The sequence below is a fragment of the Heloderma suspectum genome, chromosome 3 (genome assembly GCF_057233095.1).
Source record: "Heloderma suspectum isolate Gila_16-S chromosome 3, 16-S_ref, whole genome shotgun sequence".
Classification (NCBI taxonomy): domain Eukaryota; kingdom Metazoa; phylum Chordata; class Lepidosauria; order Squamata; family Helodermatidae; genus Heloderma; species Heloderma suspectum.
The window spans coordinates 201,764,095-201,786,733 of NC_139460.1; the positions used below are offsets into that span (position 1 = coordinate 201,764,095).

Here is a 22,639-nt window from a genome sequence, read left to right on the forward strand (position 1 = left end):
GGCCAAATTCAAGGTGTTGATTTTGACCTTTAAAACCCTATATGGTTCCAGCCCAGCCTATCTTAAGGAGTGCCTCCAGCAGCACCAGACAGGCCGCTTAACAAGATCAGCCTCGGATGGCCTTCTCTCTGTCCCATCAGCCAGGACAGCTAGACTGGTGGGGACGAGGGAGAGGGCCTTTTCTGTAGTAGCCCCCACTCTGTGGAACTCCCTCCCTAGGGAACTCCGTCATGCCCCCTCTTTAATGAGCTTCCATCCTGCATTAAAAACGTGGCTGTTCAGGCAGGCATTTGGGGTGGGTTAGGGTATTTTAGAAAATGTTTTTATTGTAGAATTTTATTGTTTTATTGTATGTTGTACATTGCCCTGAGTGGCTGGGTGACCAGCCAGATGGGCGATTAATAAATTAAATAATACATACATACATACATACATCCTTGGGGCAAGAGAATATTTGCTTGTCTTCTGAGGATGGGTCCCTTCTAAAAGAGCATTTCCCTCTTCCTCAAAATGATGCCATCCTTCCCCAAGAGCCCTATTCTCCATGGCAGCAAAGGAGCTGTCACCCAGGGACTGGGACAAGACTATTAGGTCCCCGAAGGCCTTGTCCACCAATCTCTCTGCCTCTCTTAGCTTCTCCAGGTCAGCAACCTTGGCTTCAAGGGAACAAACTTCTTCCAGAAGAGCCAGGAGCTCATTACACTGAGCACACACCCACAACTTCTGTCCAACTGGCAGACAGTCATACATGTGTCACTCAGTGCAATATACTGGATAGCTACCACACCCCTGCTGGCTTTCTACCTTCATAACTGGTTTTTTTCAATTGCTATTGTTGCGTTTATTTACCTGGAAAACTAAGTTGTTTACTAGGAGAAGGTGGGGAATTTATTCATAGGTATTCATTTATATTTATAGTTATTTATTTACAGTTACTTACTATGAGAAGGGAGGGAAGAGTTAACTGCCCTGGCCTCTTCAAAATTGCATGGGCGCTTAACTCACTTTTGAGCCGACGCTTCATCACGGAGGCTGAGATACTTCATCAGTGGGGCTCTTTGCGCTCAGAGAGCTGACTCCCTCACAAGCCTGCCTCCTTATATAGCTCTAATTAGCATGGCCCAACTGCTGCTGCAGCCAATCTGATTAGACAGCCTCATCTGAAAAGCAAGGAAGGTTGTGGCTGAACGAATGGACTGCACTAGCTTCCAGTGAGTGGGAATGCAGGTCAAGCCCCCTGGGAGTGGAGATTTTCTGTTTAGGGGAGAAGACAATACTCAGTAATCAATGGGAGATTTTCCCATCTCCTTATAAAAGGAGAAGTTAACAGCATTACATACAGGAGAGTCAGTAGGTGCCTGCCCATGGACATTAATGATGCTAGTTCTCTGGGGATTGGCCTTGATGATGAGGGAGAGTAAGGGCTGAATGGTTAGAAATGTGAATTGTTAGAGTGGTTAAATAAGAGTTTGGTGGGAGTTCGATTTCTTGTATCTTGAGTAACAAAGCTCTGGAATGAGAATGGAGAAGGACTATAAAGAAGATTGGTAAGGTTCAGGATGTTTGGTTGAACTGTACAAGGGAAAAGGAGAGAAGGTGGGAATAGGGATTCATAGAATTTAGACTGCAAGCCTTTGGAATAGGGTGGAATATAAATCTAAAGAAATAAAAGCCACAGTGTGTCACATCCAAAATTCTCAAATGGATACATTCCACAGCTGCTAAGCAGATGTTTAATTCCACATTTAGATTCCCTTTCTAGTTTATTTTTATTGGACAGTCTCAGACTTTAAAGCTGACATCTGTTCTATGACCTTCCTCAATTTAGCGTATGCGTTCTGTTCTTTTTCATTATGCCAGAAAATTCTCAACGTAATAAATATTTTCACGTTAAAAAGGTGTAAACTGGAGAAGTAGTAGCACAGCACATAGTGGTTCACACAATAACCCACACCCAACCTACACTCAAGGTTGAGTATGGCTTGAGTGTGGGTTGTCAATGAATCGTGAGTAGTTGAAACATAGGTTGTTGTGTTGTATGAACCCAGCTGTGCTAACAAACCATGGTTTGTTAGCCACAAACAACCCACAGTTCACACACTAACAAACCATGGGTTCTCTTCATGGGTTGTTCATGGTTGTTGTTGTTTATTCGTTCAGTCGCTTCCGACTCTTCGTGACTTCATGGACCAGCCCATGCCAGAGCTTTCTGTCGGCCATCGCCACCCCCAGCTCCCCCAAGGTCGAGTCCGTCACCTCCAGAATATCATCCATCCATCTTGCCCTTGGTTGGCCTCTCTTCCTTTTGCCTTCCATTTTCCCTAGCATAAGCATCTTCTCCAGAGTATCCTGTCTTCTCATGATGTGGCCAAAGTACTTCAGTTTTGCCTTTAAGATCATTCCCTCAAGTGAGCAGTCTGGCTTTATTTCTAGAGTATGGACTGGTTTGATCTTCTTGCAGTCCAAGGCACTCTCAGAATTTTCCTCCAGCACCACAGTTCAAAAGCATCTATCTTCCTTCACTCAGCCCTCCTTATGGTCCAGCTCTCGCAGCCATAGGTTACTACGGGGAAGACCATTGCTTTAACTATGCAGACCTCTGTTGTCAGTGTGATGTCTCTGCTCTTCACTATTTTATCAAGATTTGTCATTGCTGTCCTCCCAAGAAGTAAACGTCTTCTGATTTCCTGGCTGCAGTCAGCGTCTGCAGTAATCTTTGCGCCTAGAAAGACAAAGTCTGTCACTGCCTCCACATTTTCTCCCTCTATTTGCCAGTTATCAATCAAGCTGGTTGCCATAATCTTGGTTTTTTTGAGGTTTAACTGCAACCCAGCTTTTGCACTTTCTTCTTTCACCTTCATTATGAGGCTCCTCAGCACCTCCTTGCTTTCAGCCATCAAAGTGGTATCATCTGCATATCAAAGATTGTTAATGTTTCTTCCAGCGATTTTAACTCCAGCCACGGCTTCATCAAGCCCAGCACATCGCATGATGTGTTCTGCATACAGGTTGAATAGGTAAGGTGAGAGTATACAACCCTGCCATACTCCTTTCCCAATCTTAAACCAGTCCATTGATCTGTGGTCTGTTCTTACCGTTGCTACTTGGTCGTTATACAGATTCCTCAGGAGGCAGACAAGATGACTTGGTATCCCCATACCACCAAGAACTTGCCACCATTTGTTATGATCCACACAGTCAAAGGCTTTAGAATAGTCCATAAAACAGAAATAGATGTTTTTCTGAAACTCCCTGGCTTTCTCCATTATCCAGCGGATACTGGCAATTTGGTCTCTAGTTCCTCTGCCTTTTCTAAACCCAGCTTGTACATCTGGCAATTCTCGTTCCATGAATTGCTGGAGTCTACCTTGCAAGATCTTGAGCATTACCTTACTGGCATATGAAATACTCCCTTTTTTTTTAGCATGGCTAGGCTCACACAACACAACTCCCGCTTCAACAATTCATGGTTTAACAACAACCCACACTCAATCTTAAGTGCGAACTGTTGTGTTGTGTGAACGTTGGTAAGAACGTTTAGGAGTAACCTAATTAATACTGGTTTAAGCCTTATTAGCAGAACTGATCCATGCATTAAAAAAAAAAACGAAAATCAATGAAGTTTAACAACTCTAACAGGTAAATCTATCCATCCAAGTTTATGTTTAAATTAAGGGTGTATTTGGAGTAATATGGCTGTATGTGTGTTATCAAACAATTTGCATTTGATAACACATAAAGTTTACTAATTAAAGTGCAAGTTATAAAAATAAACAAAGAGGCCTGTAGTAATAAGGATTTTTCTTCTGTTTCTGAAGTAAAATCAAATGTGTTTTAAATGAAAAAAAAAATAGGTGGAAACCTTTAATCAGGAGATTAGCAGAAGTTTTAACTGAAGATGAAATCCCTGTGATAACTTGGTAGTGCTGAAAACCAGGATTTAGAAATATGAGAGGCATGCTGCCATCCAGACTGCCCAGCTTCTTTCTTCTACCTATCTTGATGGAAAAGAAAACTTAACAATGGGATTTTTTCGTTTGTATTCAAAACATTTTCCCTGAATGGTGAAATTACTATTGTTTTCCTCCTATCCAAAGCTGACAATGTTCAGCTTAAATCAACTGAAATGTATACCTGAAGTGTTAATCCTCAATAATGCTGATGGATCTTGAACTTTGTTTATTTTTGAAGTGCATTTCATTCTGCTGTGTTCCCTTAAAAGGAAATATTCTACAATAATACTGATCAAAGTTGGCAAAGATGGTCTTTCCTTTCAACAAGCAGCAGTTTTCTCCAGTTAGGAGAAAGATTATATAACTAGATAAATATAATCTATCTATTATAGATATGATATATGAGGTAAATAGTTATAGAAAGGGTCAAGTAACACAGCTGGTCTTTTAGTCACATTTTCATTGTGCCTTTGCTATTATGTCTCTGAAGATGCAACTAAGGGTAAAATTATGAATTTTTTCAAGCATTGTTGATGGCAAAGTATTTAACTGGGAAAACCAGAAAGGTATAAGAATTATTGTATGTCTTTGAAGGAGCATACTCCAAATTTGGAAGCTTTTATGCTAAATTTGAAAGAAAAAGAAAATCTGAAATAAATTGTAGATTAAAATTTGGTATTATACATGGTATGAACTGAGTAATTATACAATTATAAGGATTTTTTTTAAAAGAAAACCTTTAGTTTAAAATAATCTTTTACTATCCTAAAAATGTACCATCCTGATGCTTTGGTAAATGCAATGCATTAAAATTAAATCAATTACAAGAATGATCCCACATGATCATCCTTTTAATGCTAAACCATAGTTTTGTGTTAACATGTGAATGCTGCCAATGCAGATTAAATACAAATGTGATCTTTTTGTATCTTGGCAAAAATGTAACAAAATTTAAACTAGGTACCTCCAGGATCACATCATGCCTGGGAATATCAGCTAGTTGAGGATAACAGTGGAAGAGGGCTATTGCCCTTATGTCCTGCTTGTGGGCCTACAAGAGGCATCTGGCCGACCAATATGGGAAACAGGATGCTGTATGAGATAGGCCTTTAGTCTGATCCACCAGGGCCATTCTTACAGTCTTAAAGATGGTGGCATGAATTTATGTGGAATTCAGCCTACAACCTCATGCCAAACAGGAGTCTTACCATCAGGTTGGGTGCTGCATATGCTGTTCCCAATGTACTATGAGGAGCTGCTTATATAGACCTGAGTGCCAGGCACAGACGTCCAAAACTAGAACTGTGTACATAACACTTTTCAGCACAGTTCCCAATCCAGCAAGGGCTGCACATTCAGAAAACTGTGTCTACATGCATATCATTCTCTCTATATCTGGGCAAAAGTATTTAGGATAAGGATATTAGCTACTCTAGGGCTCTGCATATTTTTCTGGCAGCACTGCAGGGAATTTATTCATAGTTTCTAACCCAGATAAATTCTAAATGTGGCATGCCCTGTGCTATGAAGTATATAAACTATACCCACTAATTTCTAGCTAATAGAGACTTTCTGAGCCATGAAACTTCGTGTGGCGATTCATGAAAGTATGAGGCTGCCTCCACTTTGTCCACTACAGAGTTTTGATGTCCCTTTCTAGAATGTATCCATTTGGCAAGATATAAATGGATGAAAGTTCCCTCAGACAGTCCTACCAACAATCTGCTCCAATTTATACAATTATGTTTTCTAGTCAGCTTCTTCTGAATTTGCAGCAAAATCAAGATGTGCTAAAAGGGAAGATATAGCAGCTTCTCAGATTTTTCAAAAATCTTTAACAGTGATTTTAAAGACTTTGTATTTCTTACTGAATTAATTTTCAATAAGAAGCAGTGAAATCACCTTATAATACAGAGAGAGTTGATCGAGCATAGTTACTAAGGGCTGGTTCGTACAAATGCCGCGAGGGAAATAAGCCACAACAAACCATGGGTTCTCTTCCACTGGGTTTGCATGACACGATAAGCCACAATGGATTGTAAGCCTTGTTAATGTCAGCGAACCTGGCATGGATGATTCAGCCTGGTTTGTTAAGTATGCACAAGCCACTCTGACAACCCACAGCCGTGAACCTGGTGCAGGCTATTCAACATGGTTTATTAGCCATGCAGAAGCCACCCTGAGAACCCATGAATGATATGCCTACTATCCATGGCCTGTGGCAGGGTTGTTGATGGTGGTGTGTTCTCAGGGTGGCTTGTCATAATGTCTGAACCTGGCACCACAGCTTGTCCCAAGTGGCCAAAAAGAGCCTGGCAAGAGCACCTGACAAACAGCCTGTGCTGCTCCTTGTGATCTCATGAGTGCTGCCTCCAGCCTCCCTCACTACTGATGGTTGCCCCCTCCCTGCTCTGATCCCTTCCCCTTTTCCAAGCACTTACTTATTTTGCGACCTTTTTTTCTTTTTTTAAATCGGTGGTTCGAAAATATGCAAATAGGGTCATAATTTTAAAGAACAAAATGTTTCCTCAATGGAGGTACTATTTGTTTAACTGAGAATCCAAATGCGTTGAGAAGATGGATGGTGGCAGGGCTTGAAGTAGCACAACAGATACATGATTTTGAAACAGGATTTCACAAAAACTTCTACCTCTTCAATTCAGCACCATGAATGTATATTCAGTATACAGCTTTCATTCTTTAAATATGTCAAGGCACTGATACATAAGATCGAAGATTTGAGCAACCCATTAACATTTACAAGTCACACTTCAGGACTTACGAGCAAGCAGAATTCAGCAGTTCAAGGACTACATGTGCTTGTGACTGAAGGAGCAACTTGTACCAACTGAGTCACCAATCAAGTGAAATCAGTTTAAATTATTTACCCCAAAGCTAGAAAACAAAGCAAGCCTACAGTTGAAACTAGCCAAAAATGATGCAAGTTTATTTGCAAAACTGTACATCGGCTGCCAACAACAGGGTGCCGATTTAGATGACTTCTTTAAACACGAGAATCCACCATTCCCTCCACCCACATCAGAATATGGACAAATACGAAAAACTAATAAATCAGATCTCCTGCAATACTTCAGGAACTTAGCAAATTATCCCAATGAAAAGCCGATAGCCTCAGCTGTAGTTCTTGATGGACCAACTATAGTTCATATGTTACCTCTGGGAGAAACAAAGACTTTCAGTGAGTATGGTAAGAAGTTTGTGGACTCAGTTCTTCAGAAATGGAAGCGAAGCTAGCCAAATCAATGTCTTCTGGGACGACTATCGTCCAGACAGTTTAAAGTCAGAAACTTGAATGTCTAGAGATGCTGGCACAAGACACTGTGTACTCAATAACAAAGCCATTCCAAAGACCTGGAAAATTTTTCTCTCTAATGATGAAAACAAAACCGAACTCTTCAAAGTACTGGAAGAAAAGCTCACAACCCATCATGATAAATTGGTAGTAACTACTCAAGGAAAGCAAATAAGATGCAACAAGTGTATTTATGACAAGTTGGAGCTATGCTCTCATGAAGAACCTGACACAAGAATTCTGTTACATGTGAAAGAAGCCAGTCAACATGGACTTAAGACAATTATCATTTGGACAGTGGACACAGATGTCATGGTCCTATCATTAACCATTTTCAATGTTTTAGAAGTCAATCTGTTGTGGATTGCATCTGGCATAGAGAAGTATTTCCATTACATTCCAGTGCATTTAGTTTATAGTGCACTTGGTGTGGATAAGGCACCTGTTCTACAATTCTTTCATGCATTCACAGGATGCGACACTGCATCATTCTTTGGAGGGCATAGAAAAAAGTCAGCATGGGAAATGCTTAATAGTCTTCCTATAATTACCCAAACATTTAATTTTTTGTCCCAACAACCCAGAGACATAAAAGACTTAACCAATGATTTAGAAGCATTTGTTGTCCTATTATGCGACAAATCATCATCCAGTTCAAGCGTAGATGAGTGTAGAAAGGAGCTTTTTACCAAAAAGGGGAGATCCACTGACAGGATACCACCAGCCAAAGCAGCCTTAGAGCAACATGCATTGCGGTCTGCATATCAAGCTGGATATTGCTGGTGATAACGTTTGGTCTAGCAACCTAAGTTGCCAGATCCAGGAGCATGAAGTTGTCACAAAGCTGTCGAATCAACCTGGAAACCTATATGGATGAATCTTTCTGAAGCTTCTGCAAAACGGAATTATTAAACTGTTCCCGTAAGAAATGCAATACCAGTTGGTGCAAGTGCAATTTTTTTTTTTTACTAAAATGTACAATGCTGTGCAAGTGTGATAACTGTGAAAACGTTGACGATGTGTTTGAAAAGTAAACAAAACATGTAGTTCATAGCCAATACAATGAAACCTATTTACTTTATGAACTAACAAACAAGATGTCCCTGATGATTTATTAACAATGTTAAATGAAAATTATATTAGTTATTTACATTGAGTAATGTTTAATTGTAAAACACATACGTTTTTTAAATAAATAAGCTAGTAAATAAATGAGTAAAAACATTCAAAGTTTTATTTATGGCCATTTTTTATATATCTCAAGTTAATTTTACGTGCGTGTAGAGCACTTATGAAAAGCTTCATGCTTTTTTTTGGAAATGCATGGTTTTCCCTATATCTGCTCCACTATTAGATTCTTGTCACATTAAAACGAATAGGGTTCCTCGTACAATTACAGTTGTTAGAGACGTCTAGCATATAATGTCACGTCAGTTACATTCTGATCCATTTTCTCATGCTAAATTGACTATATGGGGAAACTCAGATTTAAAAATTGGTATGACAATGTTTTTGTGGCAGACCTGGATGGATAATTTGATTTTCACTTTGGATCAATTAGTGGGTGATGATTATGAATTTTTGTCATTCTCGGCTTTGCCAAATATAACTTGCCCGCTGTCGGTGAATGGTAATATTTGCAATTGCAAGATTAAAAATCTAGGTTTGATCCTGCTGCTTTTATAGCTTCAGAGTCTCCTTTGCTATTGGAAACGCTTATTGAGGCCCGTCAGTTAAACTGACACATGACCCATGTTTATAAATAGTTATTATTGGTGAATAAATATGATATGCAGGGTCTTAAGCAGGAATAGGGAATTGGATTATCCCATTTTACCTGATCAATAGATAGCTGTTTAAGTGTCTATGTCTGAAATGTCTCAAGTTATGCCCTATTCAGCAAAAACTGTTTTTCCATGTCTCTTGGACACCACAACATCTCTTTAATAAGGGCTTGTCTAAGTAGGCTAATTGTTGGAGGTATAACACAGCTAATGCTTCTTTTAATCATAATGTTTTGGCAATGTCTGACAGTTGCCTCTTTTTGGGAGGAGGTTATTATATTGATAAACTTCATATTGGAACATTTTTTAATATTTACTGATGTACACGTCTTTTTAAATTATCTAACTGCTTCCTGGAAGTTAATGCACGATCAGCAAAAATGGATTTTCCATGCCCTTTTGATAGCTGATATAACAATACTGGAAGGATAAATGCTCACCTCCTATAATACAATGGACTGAAGATCTTACAATGCTTTCAACATTTGAATGGGTAATGTATAGACGCCACCTGTGAATGAATACTTATTTGGTCTGCTTTTGTTGAAATTTATGTATAATTCTTAGAAAGTTGTATTCTCTCTCTCTTCTCTCTCTCTCACTCACTCACACACCCACACTTTCATAGGCATGCATTCAAATTGATATACCTAAACATATGGAGCAACATTTTTTTCTTTTTTGTTTTGTTGAAATTTTACAATAAAAAAGTAATTTAAAAACATATCTATCACTGAAATACACATATTTCTCAGAGTGAAATGGTTTGTTTATTTATTTATTGCATTTGTATCCCGCCTTTTTCCTCTTGCAAGGAACCTAGGGCAGCTTACATTATCCGCCTCCTTCTCCTCTCCGTTTTATCCTCACAACAACAGCCCTGTGAGGCAGGTTGGGCTGAGAGTCTGCAACTGGCCCAAAGTCACCAGTGAGCTTCCACGGCTGAGTGGGGACTAGAACCCATAAGTAGTGATCGTGAAACTGAAGGTGCCCAACAATCTTAGTGAAGAGAGTTGAACTCTATTGAAATAAATGAGAGGTTGTCAGCATATCATGCACAGTTCTTTGGGTTGCTAAAATTAATTAGTATGTCAACAGTTTTCAGTTCCTTGGTTTTTCCTCTTAAATTTAAACAATGTAAAGGAAATACATGTTACTGTCTTTAAATGTTTATAATTATTTCAATAAAAATTTATATATAACGTAACATTTAAATCACATTAAGTAAGCTTTAATTTTCCCTTCAAATATTTCAAGTCAAATATTTGCGGTATGCTGGGACAAAAATTAACATGGGGTACCTTTTTAGCTTTGTTTAATAAATACAAGTAAAATAAACATGCTGGATTAGATCTCTCTAGGGCTTATGGCTCACATCTGCTCTAGCCAGCATAGCAAATGGTGAGAGATGATGGGAGTCGTAGGCCAAAACATCTGGAGGGCCACAAGTTGCCCACCCCTACCTAGGACACCAGAACTTTTTTGCAGATTTGTCCTTCCCCCCACCCTCTGAACAACCCTCTGAAGCAGCTTTTCAGGGGAGAGAAGGAATTGGCAAAAATTGCCACTGTGCCCCCATTCCTCCAGCATAAACAGAATTCTGCCAAGTCCAAGTCTGGATCAAATGCAATGTTGTTTCATGTAGCAGTTTATTGATATACATCCTTATTCAGGAAATATATGAATCGGGAAAAGGGAGACTTGATTTAAATCAGCTTTTTTCTTCATGATCTAAATCAATACACCTTCACTGGAGTACCTTTGTGGAATTGACACTTTTTGCAGAAAACATTTCATACTTCTATTCAGTCAATTATAGTCTGGCTGAAAGACTCAGTTGGCACGTTGTGAGAAAGATTACAAATCAGTCTAGACTTCAGAGGAGACGTGCTGCTGTTTTTATATATGCCACATTAATGATCACATGCATACTGCTGTAAGTTATGCAATACTGGAGCACTTCTGAGAATTCTTAAATTTCTGCTTGAAGCACAATACATTTTGTTCTGTATTTACAAACAGATCCTATTCCTAAAAGCATGCAGACATACAAAAATGTGTAACTGAGGAAACAAAGTTTCCTCATTTAAAAATATCCTTCATGACAACACTATTTATCACAGCAGTAGGTATATTCTGGACATTATTAAAGCCCATTCACACAATGCATTTTACCATCAGATCTCAATGATAATGTATTCTTCCTGTAATGGAATTTCCATAACATTGTATTGTAGGAATAACTGTGGAACTGATCACAATGATAAAGATGTATTATGTAAATGAGTTTTTAGTTTTTGGAGCTAAGGTTCTAGAACTGTACAATATATCACTGCATGCAAAGAGTACTTTCTTACTTCTGGAACAAAAGTATAGAATCATAGAATAGTAGGGTTGGAAGGGGCCTACAAGGCCATCGAGTCCAACCCCCGGCTCAATGCAGGAATCCAAGTCAGAGCATCCCTGACAGATGGCTGTCCAGCCTCATCTTGAATGCCTCCAGTGTGGGCTTACAGACTGACTGGTTGCCTGTGACAAATAAGAACTCTTTCTAAGAGACTAGATAGAGGAGATTTACAAAAGTTGCTTCTTTATATTTCTTTAAGGCCATAAGTGACTAACACAAGTTTATGTCAGCAGGTGAGTTAGTAAAAAGAAAAGTGTGAGCCAGTAACTTTTGTTGGCTTATTTGCAAGGCTGAACTATTCTATGAACAGGAAAGCCTCACATAAGATTCAGAAGAGAGTCTAAAATTATCCAGTCACACATTACAGCCAGACCTCTTAAGTTTTGCACCATTCTATTCTATACTATATTTATCAAGACTTTCATCTTGATGTTGACAAGGGTGACACTCACTGTTAATACTGGTTTCCTTTCCTTGCTAATTTTCAAATTGACACATGCTCACCCTCCTTTCACAGGGTCTGGCTCATCTAATTTCACTGCAATGGACCACAGGAAATGTGCAGTGCATACAAATATGCATTTCCAAATATGTATCCCAGAATTCCTAGTGCACATTGCAGTTCTCTTTGGAATTTTTCCAGGCCATCTGTTTATAAGGTAACAATTGTGCAGTTGTTGCTCATGTGTTGCAAGTAATCCAGATGTTTTGCCTCAAAGAGGTGCCTCTGTTTCAAGGACGCTGCATTTCCTAGCACTCCAACTGCTATTTATTATACGGCTGGTAAAATATTATTCTTTAGCCACCTAGCACAGCCATTCCAAGGTGGTGTTCTGCCTAGAGCATAGCTATGTAAGTGTCAAAGGCATTGACTGGCATTAGCATGATACCATAGATGGCATGCCCATCCCCCATGCTTATGTCACATCCTTGTCACTCATTCATCAGCACTCAACCTACCCCCCATACCCCAAAAGATGCACACAAGAATTGAAATGCACAGTCTCAAGGAAAAGTGTAGAGGTGCCCAATGCCAGCTTTCTTCACTACCTCCCCAAACTGGGGTCACATCTTCACATATTAGTTCAGGGGCACAAAATCCAAATCACTCTGTGAGCCACTTTTGTATTTTCACCAGTATCAATATCAACTTTATTAATATTCCATCTAGACCTTAAAATTCAAAAAACAAATATTTTATTTCAGACAGCAAAGGGAAAGGAAACTCAAATACAAGGAAGTTGATAAAAACACATTTTTCATTATTAACATTTCAAACAAAATCGTAACAACCAGTACACCTAAACAATTCTGTTGAAGTTGCTTACAAATTTTTAACACTTGGAACACAAACTTTGCAACTGGATCATCTACATAAGATTGTGTATCCATGACAAGGACGGCTGCATACCATTCTAAAGACCTTCTTGGGAAGAGAACAATCACTAATACAAGAGGGCTGCACCACTACACCAACTGCAGAAAAATATTTATATAATAATTTTAACTTAGTGTTTTCTTTTTATCCCATTCTATTAGCACCCATTTTCTCTCTGTGCTACTACAGATTTCTCTGAACCCTTCTCTCATAGCTTTCTCTCCTTCTCTCTCTATGCCACAAAGATCTTTTATGCCTTCCCACAGGTGTCTGTAGCCCTATTTCTCAATTAGGCCCTCTTTTTCTCCCAGCGCTCCATACCACTGTCCTCTTCTTGCATCAGCAGAGGTCTCTTTGCACCCGTTCTGTTACCCTCATTATCTGCTTTTGCACCTAGAGATCTCAGCTACAAACTTTCTCTGCATCCCATCTCACAATCTTTGCACATCTACAGTGGCAGTAAAAAGTTTGTGAACCCAGTGATAATTACCGAAATTCCATAGTTTTACCGAAATTCCATAGTTTTACCATGATAGCCTTCGTGAATCAAAATCAGTCTTTTGCTAAATATCCAATAGGGTTTATATTAACCAATTCTGTGTCTTGGGAAATAAAACAATGTATAAATTAGGCAAACAATGAGTACTTAAGAGTCAGAATATGTGCAAGAGTAAGTGAACGCCTGGTTGTATCAGCTCAATTAAAGGGAATAATTAAAATCAGGTGTTTAAGTAATTAGGTAGATCTTCAGGCATGAGTTTGGCAGATCCCACCCTATAAAAGGATCAGAAACTTTGTGAGTTTGGTCTTCACCATAAATTTGTGTGGAAACATGTCATGCCATGATCAAAAGACATCTGAGGACCTCAGAAGAGCAGTTATTGCTACTCATCAGTCTAGAAAGGGTTACAAAACTATTTCTAAGGATTTGGGGCTCCACCAATCCACTGTCAGACAGACAGTCTAGAAATGGAGAAGGTTCAAGACCATAGTTACTCTACCCAAGAGTGGTCATCCTACCAAAATCTCTCCAATAACAAACTAGCGCATCATCCAGGAAGTCAAAAAGAATCCTGGAGTAACATCCAAGGATCTGTAGGCCACTCTCACCTTGGCTAATGTGAGTGTTCAAGACTCAGTGAAAGATTGAACAAGAATGGTGGTCATGGGAGGATAGCCAGGAGGAAACCACTGCTCTCTAAAAAGAACATTGCTGCCTGTCTAAATGTCACTAAAGATCACACAGATGATCCCCAAGACTTATGGAACTGTTCTCTGGACAGATGAGTTTTTGGCCTCAATGAGAAATGTTATGTTTGGCAAAAAAACAAACACTGAGTTTGAACAGAAGAACTTCATCCCAACCGTCAGCATGGTAGTGGGAATACAGTGGTTTGGGCCCGCTTTGCTGCCTCAAGACTTGGATGGCTTGCCATCATTGACACAACCATGAATTCTGCAGTGTATCAGAAGATTCTAGAGGAGAATGTCAGGCCATCCATCCATAAGCAGAAGCTGAACCAGAAGCGGGTCATGCAACAAGACAACGATCCTAAACATATAAGCAGATCTATAAAAGAATGGCTGCGGAAGAAGAAATTCCATATTTTAGAATAGCCTAGTCAAAGTCCGGACCCAAACCCCATCAAAATGTTGTGGCAGAACCTGAAGTGAGCTGTTCATTCAAGGAAGCCAAGCCCTCAAATGTGACTGAGTTGAAACAGTTCCGTAGGGAGGAATGGGCCAAAATTCCTCAAAACCAATGTGAGAGACTGACCAACAGTTACAGGAAATGCTTACTTGAAGTCATTGCTGCTCAAGTGGGTACCACCAGGTACTGAGTCTAAAGGTTCATCATATACTTTTCTCACACATGGATATTGAATGTTGAATCAGTTATGAATAAATAGTTGAAAAAGCATCATGTTTGTGCATCATTTGCTTATACAGGTTATCTACCGTTATTTATCTAGGATTATGGGTTAGATTAAGATCTAATAACATTTTAGATTCGAAATATGTGACAATCCTAAGGGGTTCACAAACTTTTTCTCGCCACTGTATCTCTCAGTTATGATTCTTTTCCCACCCTATAAGTCTCTCTGGCAATGGATAATCGCAGCTACACCCTTTTCCTCACCCCACCTCACAGTCTCTCTGCACCATTACCCTCTTTTTCTCTCTGCACAACTACAGATCTCTCTGCACCCCTTCTCAGTTCCCTCCTCTTCCTCCACCAAGCCTATTTTTTCCTGTTTCTATTCCTTCTGCTCTCGCCTGCTCCATACTCCCCGTTTAGTTCAGCAGCACTAGCATACAAGGCTTTCACTCTCCCAGCAACTCACAGCAATGAGGACTTCTCAAGATTCTCTTGGCTAGTACAACATGGCTGGTTCACTGCAAAAATTTGGTGTCTACTCCACCACGCACCTATGAATCTAGGGAGAAGAGGAATACTGCAGAAGTAGTGACACAGCCATTCTCCCAACCGCCTTACTACTTTTGATGGGTTTGAGTTGCTTTAGATGTTCCCACACAAAGGTGAGAAAGAGACACAAAAATGGATATTGGAATTCCTTCAGGGTGCTGCAACTAGACAGAAAGGGGGGGGGCTAATTGGTCCATGGGCCTTGCGTTGTGCTAGCCTGCTTTAGGACATAAAACTCAGTGCCATGGTGAAAACAGCAAAGACTTCAAGACTTTGGCATAAGGTTGGTCAAACTCTCTGCAACCCCCTTTGGCCAGACTGAAACACTTAAAGCAGCCTTTAAAAGCAGTAAAGGCAGCCACATGGCAATCACAGATGCAGAAGCATTAACCCCAACAACAACTTCTAACACATGCACACTGAATATTGCACTTGCCTTTGAACTGAAGCATGCAGGATTATTTTGCACTGGCAGAAAAATTATAGGAGCATGTTTTAAATGGATACCTGGATATGCCTTAGAAACTAGGATGTCCAAGTCATGTATTGTAAAACTCATCATCACCATAGTTATCTTCATTTTGGAGCTAAACCATTCTAACCTGATGTTTAGAGTGCACTTGCATGTTTTCGCAGCATGCTGCAATCCTAGATACACTTGCCAGAGAGTAACTAGCACTGAACTCATCAGGACTTCCAAGTAGATATGCATAAGAGTGAATTATAAATCAAAGATCCAATATTTCTTACTCATGTGCTACAGCACTCTGAATAGTCCCACTGGCATGAGAAACATTTCAAAGATCAAGGTAAGATTATGAAATACTTCTAGAATAATAATGGCTGGAATCTAGCACCTAATCTAGTGTGTTCACAGATGTGGTTCACTTCTGCCTTACCATCTCTTGTGAAGGAGATTCTAATACTTTGTCAGGCAACTTGTTCTAACCCATATGAAGTTATACCAGTTATTTATTTACTAAACTTTATCTTCCTTCTATTTGAAACTCATTGTTCTGCAATCTACACAGTCTTGATGATGGCCTTCAAAATCAATGTCCCCTTAATCTTCCTTTTGTTATGTTGAAGCTACATTTAACATTTTATCACTTACTTTTTAGCGGAACTTTTAATCTGCTTTTAAAGGAGTTTTATCAGGGCTACAACTTCAGAATTTACAATATAAGCCCAACACTATGCTATTCAGAATGTCCTTCAGAAAATGTGTTTAGCCTTTAAGGTCTCCTTCAGTTTGTTCTTGCTTCAAATCTCTCAGTATCTATACGTTAAAAAATACAGGGCAACTTACAAGGTTGCATACATGGATTTTCACTTGTGCAACTGGATCTCCCCTTCCTCTTCTCTCCCCCCCCAACCCCTGCGTCCCCCCAAATCTCCTCCAGAGGATTTCTCAATCCTCCAGAGCCAATGGAGTGCTCACACAGGGGACTCCAGGGGGAATCCATTCCATCAGCGATGTCTTCTGCTCGGTGGCAGACACAGTTGGATACAATCCACTTTCTGTATTCGAGGTTAAAGTGACTGCCAAGAAGCAAACATCTGCCTGCAGTAAGGGAGCTTCATTTTACTACATTAATACAGCAATGGGCAGAAGGTATATCTCCAGATGTTTTGGATTTAAACCTCCCAGAAGCCCGTGCCAGCATGGCCAATGGTCAGGAATGCTGGGAGTTGAAGTCCAAAACATCTGGCAATCTACTTTCTGTCCATCCCTGCTCTACAATATATTTTTCATGTAAGAACATAAGTTTCATGATGATAAGCTGACAGAAAGAACTGAACTAACAACCAACAAGCAGGACTTGCCAAAAAATGTTGTAGTGTTGAGTGTTCTTGTTTAGGGTTTTAGCCAGCCAGCTTTGCCTTCTACCACTTCCCACTGTTTTCCTCTAGCAGCCAGTCAACATTCCACCCCAGTGAGCATGCTCATTCCTCAATGAGCTGGTTTGAGGGATTCTTCCCCTCAAGGTTGTGTTTTTTTTTTTTACTTCTGCAAGTCTTTGGGTTCCCCAACCCTGCTGATACCTCCCTCATGGCTAGATGCTGCTGTTTGGGGTACATAAGGACCCACAGAGAATAGGTTTGCTATTAGGATTCACACGTCAGAGTCAAAGTTTGGGTTGTTTTTGGTCAGTAATTATCAGGAGCTGATACACAACATTACTGTTCAAGGGACTATCAAGAGACTGATCATATGCATCCACCATCCACACAACTTGCTTTCATATGCAGCCAGTCCCAGAAATCATTATGCATGGAAACCCTGGCTGCAGATTTTTTACAAATCAAATGGATACAAAGACGCTTACAATTCTGGCCCAGAACAAACGACTAGATGCACTATTTCTATAGTTCAAATAATTCAACATAGTTCTTACAGGAGTGAAATGTAGAACTCCAATTCTACAATTCAGACAACTCCAATTCTAAACATATTATTTAATTTCTGGGAGCCAGGTTGCAATCTTCAAACTATTTATTCTGACTGAGATAATATCACGCCTATGATCCTAATTTACTTACTTAGGGGTAAACTACATTCAAATTAAATGTGAAGGATTGTAATGAATATGAATGGTCTTAAGAGAATTGTCAATCTCCTTTTTTGTTTTGCACCAATTTGTTTTCAGATAGAAATGTATACTTTAAGAAATGCAGAACCATGTTGTAACAAATGTATTTATCTTCTCTTAACTTTAAATGGATTCCTAAATCCTACATAACAGAAGGCCAGGACCAGGAGTACTACCAATTCACCATTTCTAGACCACAATGTAACCATTTGCAAGTAATTTCATGTATTTTGGAATAGAAAAAAATACACCTGTTAACTATCTCACAACTGAGTGTTCACGTTAAGCATTACATGACAAAATGGTAAAAAGAAAAAGCTAGAAGCAATGGAACATAGTGATGGCCAACTAATTCTGGCAAGCAAGTCACAGATCAAGTACACCCTATGCACCCTAGTGCATTCTACAGCACCTCTTGGGCCTGGGCTGATTTTCCTCTGTAGTCTGAGCCTGGGAGCATAAAACAGCAGAGAGGTGGAAGTGCTGAGCTGCTGCTTCATCACAGCTGAGCACAAGAGCCCTTCTACACCTGTCCAGGTGTACCACAATCTTCTACTTTCTGGGCCACGCTTGTAATCCATGACACAGGCTGGCCAGTCGTGGTCTAAAACATTGTCATGCAACATACCTTTCCACTGAACATAATGCACAGCACTGTCCTACAATACAATCCACAACAGCAGTCTCTATCACCAACTCTTTTTTGTATCAACTTTCTTTTAAGGGCTACCACACAATTAATTTTACACAACCGATGGTTAGAATACTATACTAGATTTATGAAACCAGATTATTTTGTTTTCATCATAGCTAATCTCAAATAAACTAATTATCCTAGATATCTGACTGAAGAAAAACAAGTCATCCAACCACAACTTTCAAGCATGAAAACCTTGTATTTCCTGAGACATTTAGTCTCATTTTAACATGTGAGTGTGCACATGCGTCTGTATATATAAATAAAAAGACTGGTAGTCCAGTCCTAAATACATTTCTTGGAAACAAGACCCAGTGTTCTGATTTCCAAGTCAAATGTACTTAGGGTCAATTCCAATTGCTACCGGATTACCCAATCCTTTTAATATTGGATACACTGCAGAAAAGTGCACACACTGCACATCACACTACTGCAGCTTGATTAATGCTCCTAATTATGACAACTATCAGCTCCTTTAATATTTATTGTTTACTTTGGTGGGTGTAGTAGAAAGGATATGAAATGACTCTGTTAATTAAAAAGTAACATTACAAATGAAGGGCCCCTCCCCTGCAGAAGTAACTCCACTTATTCCAAGAAGACTAACAAGCACAAAACTAACACGGGGACTGAAAAGGGAGAGACAGACAGGGCCCCTTATTGCTGTCGAGATTCTTAGCAGCGATTTTGAGAAGTCCAACCCCAGGTCCTTTTTTTTTTTTTAAGGCATCCATCTCCCATTGGTACCAGGAAAAGAAAGGAAGCAGGGTAACACTGTAAACGAAGCGACCTACTGGCCATTTCAAATGCTCATGCAAGGAAATACATCTGGCCGAGTTATTTAATTAGTTAAATTTGGGGCAGCAAAAGAAACGAGTGTGGTGGGCGGCGGCGGGATGGATAACTGTGACCGCGGGTGGGGGGTGATTCTCAGACAACACCAACAGCTCTGAGAATGGCCGTTTTTGTTTCTCTCACCCTTCCACAAAAAAAACAGGGCTGTATCAGCTCGGTCCGGTGCAAGTTCACTAGGAAATAAATCCTACCGGGCCGAATGGCGCTTATTTGCAAGTAAGCGTGCGTAAGATTCCAGGTATAATTCGCCTCCCGCCGCGACCCACCTTCCTCCTCGATTAGGGCCATCAGCCAGGCCTCATCTGCCCTAGCCGGGGATGGGGGGAAGATGTCTCCTCCTCTGACCAGGCAGAAGGTAGACGGGCGACGTTCAAGGGAGGCCGTAAAAGAAATCAGAAATCCACGCACGCCTTCCTGCCGCCATTTACTCGTCTTGGCTGCCTCTACCTTCCCTTCCCTTCCCTTCCCGACGCGTTCACTTACCCGTGGCGGGGGGCCTTCATTCTCCTTTGTGCGAGCGGAGGCGAGTAGGAGCTCTTCGCTTTCCGGGAGCGGGTGGATTTGGGAGGAGGCTCGGGAGGCTACTCCGGGCTTCGGCCTGGCGAGCGGCGTTCCTCGGACGGCTTCCACACGACGCAGCTCTAGCTAGGCAAGGAGGGCCCACGGAGGAGCATGAGGGGAGGGATGAGGGGGGGAGAGAGAGGCTGAGCAGCCCAGACAGCGCAGGCCTCGCCGCCGTCGCTCCCTCGACGCTCACGCTTCTCTCGCCCGGGGCGGGCAGCCAGCCAGCCAGCCGTCCCCTCACAGTGCGTGTGAGCGCGCGCGGGGGGGGGGGGTTTCGGGAACGAGCGTTCAGATTATTCCAATCACTGCACTCTGTAGTAGTAAGTCGAGGCAGCCGCGGAGCGGGAGGAGCGGGGCAGAGGCGGGAGGGTGTCCAATAGGAGGCGGAGGAGGCAGCTCACGCGCAAAATAAAACCGCGGCGGGGGGGGGGCGAACGCTCACGCTCTCCTCACATATAAACGCCCCCCTCCCACCGCTAACTTCCCTCACGTCGAGGTCACCCGTCTTCTTCGCGCTCCTGGGCGGAAGTTGCCGAATGGCTTCGGGAAGAGATTCGCCCCAACGTTCCCCCGTCCCCTTCTGTCGTGTTCCCCCTTCGGCACGCCCTGGACGGGGACGCCTAGACGCCGCTGGGCGCCTTCCCCGAAGGGACGGGCGAGCGCGGCGGCGGGCCTTCGTGCCAGCCCGAACGCGCGGCGGAGATTGCCGAAGGGCCTGAGGGGCTGTTGGGAGGAGTGCTGCAGCCTCCCTCCGCCATCTCCTTCCTTGAAATTGCGGGGGTGGGGGGGCACTCGTGAGGTGGGTCTGAGGGTGGGATAAACAGCCAGTGCAACCTTTCTTCACGTATTTGTTGTATTCGAAACGTTATCCTGGTCTTCCTCCGCCAAAGGCTCTCAGCGACTTACGAAGATCAGTAATAAAACAGGCCCTGCCCTCAGGTTTGCAACCTAAAAAACGACGTAAAAGAAGGGATTGGCAGGGGGGAAGAAAAGAAACGAACTCGGGCACTAGTTCTTAGTTCAAAATTATCCGTATTATTTTTTTTTAGCGTGACAAGGTCTACTGTAAAATGTTGCCGAAGCATTATTGTGATTTACTGACGCAGTGCCATCCATGCGCATTGTATATGCAAATACCCACTCGTTTTATTTTAAAAGAATCACTGTAAATTATGACTACTGGAGCTCCCTCCCTAATATGTCCTATAGACCTTTGTGTGGAATCCCATGGCCAAGGGGTTGACGGATTGCCATGGTGGCAGAGTCTCAAGTTAACAAGCTAGCAAAGACAGGCACAGAGAAACCCATATCCCTACAGGCTTTTAAATATATATATATATATATATATATTCCACCTCTTCCCAAGGATTCAAGGTGGGAAAAATTGAAAAAAATAAAACTAATAACAAACAAAATAAGCAATTAAAGTTTTTGCACACTTGCCTAATCATGGCTGTTGAACGTCAGCCCAAAGAGATCTCCTGGAAATTATACAGACTCAGATTTTGATGAAGCTGTAATGGCAGGGGGTTCAGAACATTAGGCCTGGAAACCAAATACAGCCACCTGGGGCCTCAATTTGGCCCTCTAGGGTTTCTAAGATGGCCACACCCCTTTCCCCTGATCACCAGTTGTTCGGTGATTTGCTGGCAATTATGCAGTTTTTCCCTTTTTCTAAAATGGGTGGGTGGAAGGTAGGTCTCCTGATGTTTTAGACCTCAAGTCCCAGAAGCCCCTGCCAGCATCGCTAATGGTTAGGAATGTTGGGAGTTAAAGTCCAGAACATCTGGAGATGTACTTCCTGCCCACCCCTGTTCTAAAACATTGAAATGACTCTCATAAGGTTTGGTTACCTGCAGTATGAGCTTAAGAGTTTCAGCTAAAATACGCGTATATTTTTGGCACTGTCCACCACTGGTATGTGGCCCCTGAGAGCTTCTCCAGTATGGAATTTGGACCTCAGGCTGAAAGAGGTTCAGCACCCCTTCTCTATGGAGAGGGAGTTACATAATTGTGAGGCAGCCACAAAATACCTCTGTAAGCACAATTGGGGTTGTAACCAGGATCTCCTGTCCACTGATAAAAGAGTTTTGCTCACAGAAGGTGCCTCTGTCTGATTTTTGGCAATCCCCCTCCCCCCTGCACTACAGCTCACCCCATTCTGTGTAACATTTTCAGAGGGCTGGAGTTGCTGCTGTGGGGAAGTCTGTTTCCGCCAGCCCAGTTGCAGGCACCTAAATCTGGATCCAGCCCTTGATGTTCCATCTGCTGCTGCTAGGATGGTACAGTGGAAATCAAAATTGATATTAACAGTTGTAATTGTACAAAGGCCTCTGAGGTACTTGAGACCCACAGTATTAAGGCCTTTATGGGTCAAAAAACAGCACACTGAATTGTACTCAAAAGTCCAAAGATCAGGCTTTTAAAAATATGCAGTGGGATTCTGGGCCATGGATTGTCAGTGATGTCATTTCTTCTTTGTTTTCTCATGTTATGCTTATGGAGGTTAAACAATCTTAATCTCAGTTTAGGGCAGCTCATTTCCACAAAGTTTGAGCATTCCTATCTTATTAGATTGGCTTCTGTAGGATAAAGAATTCTCATTAACTGAGAAACTGGCATATTGCCTAACCATTTGTTATATTTCCATACCGCCCCATAGCCAA

The 22,639-nt window shown here is 41.3% G+C and overlaps 1 protein-coding gene across 1 annotated transcript in view; it reads right to left on the reverse strand.

Annotated features, from left to right (window-relative positions):
• Nucleotides 1–20,741, reverse strand: part of BMPR1A (bone morphogenetic protein receptor type 1A) — a 91,810-nt gene extending 71,069 nt beyond the window's left edge. The window contains exon 1 of the mRNA XM_084845326.1: nucleotides 19,893–20,741. The gene's annotated coding sequence lies outside the window, so the exon portion shown is untranslated. The remainder of the gene's footprint in view (nucleotides 1–19,892) is intronic.
• Between the last annotated feature and the right edge of the window lie 1,898 nt (nucleotides 20,742–22,639).